Source organism: Budorcas taxicolor, chromosome 17, assembly GCF_023091745.1.
Source record: "Budorcas taxicolor isolate Tak-1 chromosome 17, Takin1.1, whole genome shotgun sequence".
In the NCBI taxonomy this organism is placed as follows: Eukaryota; Metazoa; Chordata; class Mammalia; order Artiodactyla; family Bovidae; genus Budorcas; species Budorcas taxicolor.
The window spans coordinates 5,527,186-5,533,185 of record NC_068926.1 but is presented as its reverse complement, the minus strand read 5'-3'; the positions used below and the strand labels follow the sequence as shown (position 1 = coordinate 5,533,185).

At 46.9% G+C, this 6,000-nt stretch overlaps 1 protein-coding gene across 3 annotated transcripts in view; it reads left to right on the top strand.

Moving 5' to 3' along the window:
- The first annotated feature begins 2,348 nt into the window (after positions 1–2,348).
- Positions 2,349–6,000, top strand: part of ARFIP1 (ADP ribosylation factor interacting protein 1) — a 136,541-nt gene continuing 132,889 nt past the window's right edge. The window contains exon 1 of one of the 3 annotated variants that reach the window (XM_052654627.1): positions 2,349–2,464. The gene's annotated coding sequence lies outside the window, so the exon portion shown is untranslated. Of the gene's footprint in view, positions 2,600–2,645; positions 2,753–6,000 lie in introns of those variants that run through there. The other 2 variants (XM_052654624.1, XM_052654625.1) reach the window with 2 other exon arrangements.

Below are 6,000 nucleotides of genomic sequence, written 5' to 3'. Positions count from 1 at the left end.
GAAAAATAGTAATCTTCTATTCTTCCCAAGGAGAATGGGCAGGAAGAATTCCCCAAGCTGTAGGGAAACAGGGAGGGAGGGGGAGGGAGGAAAGCAAAGAGTGAGAGAGAATCTCCATCTAAGCAGGATTCGGTTTAAAATAGTCTTTTGAGTCAGCATGAAAAAATTTCCCCAAACCCAAGAATAATAGCTACTACTTCCTTTTTCCCCAAAGAAAGTGCATAGACTTTCACTGTTTTCCATCACCAGCTGAAGCAATTTCCAGTGTATCCTTCAGGGCTTCCTACTTTCCAATTTCCCTGGGGGTAGCAAAAATCATAGGGGGATTAATCCTGTGTATAGCCTTGCACAGCATGACACTATGTATTAATACAAGGACTCACTGTGCACACTACCAGAATCACACTGGACCAGAGAGTACCTAAAATGATTCACAGCACCCTCACCAAGTAGAAGTTAGCATTAGTTCCAACCACATCTGAATTTCTATCAAAACCAGCAGCTGCCAAGAAAACGATCCATCGAAGGACGAATAACTAAACCAAGTGTCTACCTTTTTAATATCAGAAATACTTCTGAGCTTAACGGTCTAATAGATAACTTTAGTTAAATGTCCCCAAACTCAAGAGACAGCTGGCAGGAGTCTTTATAGCCCCAGCCAGCCCAGACAGTTAAGTACACATCTTTCTAGCACCACTGAGCACTGTCACCCACCTCTTCCCAGTCATCCTTTGGAAACTCTAGTCCTTGTACTTGCTGCTAAGTCCCATTCTGTTCCTATATAAGAAAAGCAGTAATTATTCTAGATGGGGATCCTTCTCTTATAATTGAGAAGACTAACAGGAATGCTTCGAACCAGAAAATCCACAGTAAACTGTAGAACTAGAGCTAAATGAACGGACATATATATTCATCCATTCCCCCTGGAGGAGGGCACGACAACCCACTCCAGTATTCTTGAATGGAGAATCCCCAGGGAGGAGGAACCTGGCGGGCTACAGCCCATGGGACAGTAAAGGGTTGGACGCGACTAAAGTGATTCAACATGCAACCACAGATTTATGTTTTGGGATTTCGTTACGGTTTTTGTCAGAGAAGGTGTCCTGGAAATGTCAGACAATAAATATTGATATTTACTTTGGAAATATTTGTAGTGCATTTACTCTTCACAGATATGGGATAGGCATTTGTACAGGGATGTATGGTTCACTATGCTGAAACTCCCTACAAATTCAGAGAGGCAGAATTCTGCCTTTGGGCACTTGGCCAATAAAAATGTCTTGTCAGCTAATTTGACAAGGCAGGTGAGAAGTCTGGTCTCGAGAGGTAGATTCCACGGAGTGCGCTGTTACCTTTGGCATTTCTGCAGGCGACAGGGCTGTCAAAAGCAGTCTAGAACCTGGAAGGGATACTAGCGCGGCTGTAATACCGGTACGTACTGTATGCAAATGAGCTTCAAGTGTCTAGCACCACTGCTGAGCCGTACTGTGAGGGGACAGGCAGAATAGCCAAAGTGCAGGTTGGGGCCTTCACTTGGGAGACTACCACGGGATCCGAGAGGACTGTTCGGAGGTCTCTGTAGACAGGGCAGTGATCTATTAAGCAATGGGGCAAGCAAAGAAAGCAGAAATCGGTCATCTGAGTAAAGAGGATCACGAGAGAAAAGTATCACGGATCCACTCTCTGCGAGCAAGCAGAGCAGAAAGTGATCACAAAGACAGCAAATCATAACTCAGGGATGCTGAACAAGGGAGTGTAGTCTGGTCGTCCAGAAGAGGGTGGGCGTGAGTGGACAGCGGTGGTGGGGGGGGCACTGGGGAAGGAGAGTGAGGCACCCGTATCCCGTCTGCTCCCTAAACCCCGCATTCCCTCCACCCTCTCAACGCCCGCGGAGTTGGAATAACCTTCTGCGTGCTCTCCGGCAGTTGAGAAAGAAGCTTTGGCTCTCCTGGGATTGCGAGGCGCCCTCCCGCCACCGGCTCACCATCTGCTGGGGGAAAGCTTAACGTGTGAAACTGAGGTGTGTGAGTGAGAAAGTTATGCTAAGGGCTCCTGGACCGCCCTGGGGCAAGCTCGGGCAGGTGCATCTGTACCCGGGCTCACACCCCTCTAGGACCTGGCCGCAGCCAGAAAATTACCCGGGCAACGGCGCCGGCTGAGTCCCGGATGTGGTTGCTAGGGCCGCAGTGGGCGGGACGGGGCCCGCCCCCCTGGAGAGGGGACCTCGCGGAAGGTGCGCTGGCACCATCGAGACGTGGCTGGGCTGGCCACATTGAGGGAGAGAGAGGCCATCCAGGGCCACGGACAACGCTACTTCCGGTCCCCTCACTTCCGGCTCCGCTGCTCCGGGTGCAGGAGCTGTAGGCCGCCGCTGGTGGAGAGGCTGCCGGTCCGAGTAGCCTCGGGGGTTGGACAGTGTGAGGCTGTGACAGTTGCAGTTGCTCCCCGCCCCGGAGGAGCCGAGGTGCGTGGCGGGAGGGGAAGAAGGAAAAGGCCCCGGTCGCGTTTCCGCTCACTTCTGGCCAGGGCTGAGGCGACTTCAGGGAGCAGAGGCGAGGATAATCCTCGACGTGAGTGCTGCCGGCTTCGCTGCAGACAGGTGAGGGCGGAGCTGCCCGGCTGGGAAGGAGGCGGGGTAAGGCTGCTTGGAGCTGGTTGCCCGGCCGGACACGTTGCCTCTGGGGTTCGCTGTTCCGTACTCTCAGAGGGCACTCCTGTCCTTAGACTGTGTGTGCCGTCTCTCTCTACCCAGGTACTCGGCCTTGGATTTCTACCCCCTCGTCCCTCTTGTCACCCTGAGTGTGCCCCCGAAACAGCCGGGTGAAGAGGTAGGACCGGCCCTCCCAGGGCGGCACCCTCCCGGTTGTGAATGCATTGAGTGGGGAAAGGGACTGCAGGATCCGAGTCTTTTCGACTGAGTCTGCGAGTGGGCCACCCTCAGGTTTGGTGTCCAGCCTGTATTGCTGATCTTCTTTCCCTGCATCCGCCACTTCCTCTCTCCCGCAGCGATAGTCCCTGCTCAGAGGTTCCTCAGGCTGTGGTGCAGGGAGGAGCCTTGCCTAGGAAATGTCCCAAGCCTGACTGTGCTGGTGAGGACGTCCAAGGAATGCTGGAGTTGGGAAGGAAGTTGTGCTGTCGTCTCGTCCGTTCCTCTTTGCCAAGTTACTACTGTTTACGTGTCTAGGAAAAAGGGAAGAGGTTTTTGTTGCTGTTTTTGTTTTTTTAAGAACAGTTTCTAGACCCTTTCCCCTTTTACTTTATTTTATTATTACTTCCTTTGTGTTCTTATCCGCCCTGTTGAGCTCTTTGATCTCAAAAAGTTTGTACTTTCCACTTCCTGCACATCCTTTTAACCATCCCCCTTTTAGGATTTCTGTCCCCCTCCCTTCCTTTTCGCCTAGATTAAAACATGTAATTTCTCTGAGTCGGTTCTTAAGGAAGAAAAAGATGGAAGATTTGAAGGGCTTTTGTTAAACTTGTGCTTTCACCTGCAAAAGTGGCAGGTGTGTGTGTGTTCCCATTTGCTGTTTAATTAACCTCACTGGTGTGGGAATGTGCACAAGAATTGGTTAAATCCTTCCTGTGTTAAGGCTGTAGGAGGTGGCCCTTTTATTGCTGCTCTTTCGATTTGAAGACAACAGATTACCTGTCAGTACTGTTTTAATCCCACTTTTGTTTTTCCTTGCTCAACCCTCCCTCCCAGCCACCAGGTCTAACGCTTCTTAACTGAGAAAACAGCAAATATTTCTAATTTTATTTTATTTTTTGGATTAAAATCTCTGCCTCAGTTACTTTCCTTCTTGTTCAAATTGATAAATTAGTTTGCCTAAATCCTGGGTCATGCCTTAGGGAGTCCATGGTCTGTGAGTTTCAGGGGACTTCCTCATCCCTACCCCCGAAATTATGGGCAGAGTTTTGTTTCAGTGCATTTTCTCCCCTCTGAAGAAAATTCTTAAATGAGGTATATAACCTCTAGTAGATTAAAAACCACTCCTTCGGCAATGTCTTCTTGAAGTTAATGAAAACCTTTTGTGTGTGTGTGTGTGTGGAGCTTTTTTTTTCTTTTCAAACTCTACATAGCTAGTTTGGGCACCATGGAGAGTAGAATGCAGAGATTCTAGCTTTATGGTGATGAAATCTCTAGGTACCTCAGAATTTCAGTGTTTCTAAATTCCTTTGTAGACCTAGAGAAGGAAGTAAGGCTGCCTACTTATTTAGTTCCTGATTTGTGGTTTTGAGGTTTCTTTTTAGGGATAGCTCTTTGTGGCCAATATTGTAGAGATCCAGTGGATTTATAAATTGATAGGTTTATGATTATTGAATACATATTAAATATCACGAACCCACTGGGTACAGCTCGGTAAAAGTTTAAACTTCTCCTGTACTTTATTTTCATTTTCTTATTTTTCACCTAAGGTATCTACTTCGGCCTTCAGCTTATTTAGAAAGGGCAAAGCATGTTTCACTGGTGTGGTCCCTAAGTTCTTGCTGCTCATCTTGACATCTCCTTTCTCTCCATATTACCTCTAGATTAAGAATTTAATGATAATTCTCTTTTGTGAATAAATTAGTATCCTTCCAAACTTAATGTCAGTTCAGAGTGCATATTGAAATTTGCTGATTTGATGAAGTGTTTGTTGATCAAGGGTTGACCTTCTAAAATGTTTGACGCCTATTTTATAGAATGTTTAAACTTGAAGAGAACTATACAGCTCATCATAGTCCATACAGAGTGACCAGTGTCTTCTGCTCAAAAATTTATTTTCCCTCTATCTAGCATCCTTACTTTGGTGGGGGGGGCGGGGCAACAGAAAACGTACCTTTATAAAAAAATGAACCACGCTAAATTGGTTTCCTTCTAAGGTAATGAGGAAGCCAGAAGACTGATACCCGGCTCCGTCCGTCTGTCTGCTTGCTGTGGGCCGGGCATCGTGCTGGGTGCTTTGTGTGACAACCCAGCTCATCCCACCCTCGCAGCAGCCGTGTAACTCAGCTAAGCCTTTCATTTCTGTAGATTAAGAGGGGCTTCTCCGGTGGTGCAGTGGCCAGTAATCCGCCTGCCAGCGCAGGAAAAGCAATAGACGCAGTCCCAAGGTTGGGAAGATCCCGGAAGAGGGCATGGCAGCCCACACCAGTATTTCTGCCTGGAGAATTCCATGGATAGAGGAGCCTGGTGGGCTATGGTCCGTAGGGTTGCAAAGAGTTGCACGACTGAGTGAGCACACACACAGATAAAGAAACTGGAACTAAATGGTTAACTGAAGCTCATCTGCTCAGAATTACACTGGTGGAGCCCGGGTTGAACCTGGGTTATCTGAATCCAGACTGAGCTACCGAATCCAGACAACTCCTGCTCCAGACTGCTGCTAGCCTGTTTTCTTTACATCTTTTCTGGTACAGGTTGGAGGTATTGCACCTGATTTTCTCTCAGACATTAAGAAGGTCTCTTCCTTTATTAATTTTCAACAATTGAACACTTGATTTCATATCAAAAAGTATGATGAAAAGAAATGAATTTGGAGGAGGCCTATGGAGTGTTATTTGATAGTTTTCCTATGGGGTAGATATAAGTCTCTGTGTGTGTGTGAGATGACATATGAGGAGTGGGAAATGTGAAAATAAGGCTTTTAAGTAATAGACTTAGCATTGTAAGAGTCTGGAGGTGTAAATACATTCCAGAATGATGGATTTGGGATGGGATAAGGAGTAAATTGAGGATGGAGTAAGTAAATTTAATAGAGAATTTAAGAGAATATGGTTATGGATGAAAAACTAATGATATATGTACAGACTGGAAAGAGTAGTTCCACGAAATATGGATGATGATGACTTAGGGACTCTAACGGTCTACAAGTCAGGTATTCACCAGCATTAGTTCTAGGAAGTATGAAAAAAAGACTAAAACAAAGGAACTTGAAAATAATCTTGTTCTCTTGAGTGTCTCCTACTTTAGCCAGTCATGGAAGCCACTGAACAGCTCTTACAAATCCTCAGCTGTTC